The sequence below is a fragment of the Ovis canadensis genome, chromosome 2, assembly GCF_042477335.2.
Source record: "Ovis canadensis isolate MfBH-ARS-UI-01 breed Bighorn chromosome 2, ARS-UI_OviCan_v2, whole genome shotgun sequence".
Lineage (NCBI taxonomy): Eukaryota > Metazoa > Chordata > Mammalia > Artiodactyla > Bovidae > Ovis > Ovis canadensis.
In genome coordinates, this window is record NC_091246.1 from 228,161,657 (window position 1) to 228,164,017 (window position 2,361).

Sequence of the window (2,361 nt, forward strand, 5' to 3'; positions counted from 1 at the left end):
CCCACTCGTTTGCATAGACTCTTTTCAGCCTCATGACCCCATCTTGGGATGCTCCTCCTATGTTCAGGCCCTCCCTGAACCCATTTGGGTTCAACACTGCTTTGGTTCAACACACAGGCAGACACCTCTCAGTCACTTGGGCTCCACCCCTCAGACCGAACAGCCCCTCCTGGATTGACATTTTCTCTACTACACTTGTGCTCTGATATTTTCCCTTAGGTTTCAATAGCCACCACAATATCATTCCTCACCTCTCCAGTCCCATGTGGACAGACAGCCTCCTGAGTCTGCTCAGCATCTCACATCAGGGCCCTTCCTGCACGGACATCCCTCCTTAGCCTGCCCTTGCTAGGTAGCAACATCCTTGAATATCTTCATCATTGTCTTTGGATTGCAAAGAAGCCACTGTGGCTGCCTCGACTCCTGCACAGACATCTGCCTTGCTCTATTTCATTCCATTGCTGTTGACTTACATTGTTCATTAAAATAAGGTAAGGGAACTAAAAAAGAGAAAGAAGAAGAGCACAGTTAACATTTTTAATGATATATATTTAGTAAACTCTAAAGTTAGTCTGCAGCAATGAAATTAAAAGATGCTTACTCCTTGGAAGAAAAGTTATGACCAACCTAGATATCATATTGAAAAGCAGAGACATTACTTTGCCAACAAAGGTTCATCTAGTCAAGGTTATGGTTTTTCCAGTGGTCATGTATGGATATGAGAGTTGGACTGTGAAGAAAGCTGAGAGCCGAAGAATTGATACTTTTGAACTGTGGTGTTGGGACTACCTTGGACTGCAAGGAGATCCAACCAGTCCATTCTGAAGGAGATCAGCCCTGGGATTTCTTTGGAGGGAATGATGCTGAAGCTGAAACTCCAATACTTTGGCCACCTCATGTGAAGAGTTGACTCATTGGAAAAGACTCTGCTGCTGGGAGGGATTGGGGGCAGGAGGAGAAGGGGATGACAGAGGATGAGATGGCTGGATGGCATCACTGACTTGATGGATGTGAGTTTGAGTGAGCTCCAGGAGTTGGTGATGGACAGGGAGGCCTGGCGTGCTGCGATTCATGGGGTCACAAAGAGTCGGACACGACTGAGCGACTGAACTGAACCGAACTGAAAGTTAATCTATGTCTTTACATTCCTTCCAAACATTTTTTTTTCTTTAAATACCCCTTCTCTCCTTCATTAGTTATTAGCTTAATTTAATTCCATCTTATTGTTAAATCTCATGACAAGCATTCTTTTGTCATTATTATTATTTTAATGATTTTTGCAATCAATGTTTATTGAGTTTACATGAAAATCCATTTCTTCAGTCATCATTATTTATTCCATCCTCTTCTGAATTCTTAAGTTCCCACTTAATTTTAGTTTTTTAATAAGGAATGTCTATATATAAGAAAAATTGTCAGCCTTAGTAGATTTCTTATTTCATATAGTTACAAGCAGTTGGATATGACTTTGTGACTGAAGAACAATAATCCCTTTATTATGGCTTTATTTTTTTTCTTCGTGACATTTATATAGTGTCAGTGTCATTTTATAGTGTCAGTCTGTCAATAGTAACTTCTGTTAACTTTTGTGGATATCAAAATCTTTTTATTTTCTCTTGAATCTTGAATGACACTTTATCTGCATATAGATTATTAGGCTGCTACTTGTATGGCCCCAGTATATTAAAGATACCATTCTTACCTATATGTCTGTACTCTTATTTTTCATGCATTTTTCTGTCAATTATAAATGACATATAAAGACTGATGAATGATATGTGAGGGCCATCTTTAGCATTCCTGGCTTGCATTTTCATAATTATTTTCTTTTTCAGTGGGAATTGTTTCCCCTTGTGTTCAAGAGTTCTTTCTCTCTTCCTTTTCAAAATATGACAGGTCATGGGAGTCTTCCATGATCGTGCTTATGATTATAATAAATGAATAACGTGGGTTAAAGCAATGATTTGTCCCTAAGTATTACAGTTTAGATGAAACGAGGAGATGGGATAGAAGTATGGATATGCAGGGGTATTAATATAATTTACAGCCCAGCAAGGCAATAGGGCATTTGTGGGCTCAGATTTATCTTGATAACTTCTCTACCATCATGTTTTACAGATGATAAATTCTGACCAAAGTGCCAACTCTGCTACTATAAAAAAAAAAAAACAGTGCTTATGTCTCCAAGAACATGTTACTGCTGCAATTTGAGAATATCATTAAAATGTGTATTTAAATAATTATTTTGTAATTTCTTGAATTTAGACTCACTCCATCTGCTTTAATTAGTAAGCTTTTTTAGCATGTTTAAAATGTAGCAAAAATGTGACTAAGGTTTATTATAATTACACTGTACACCTT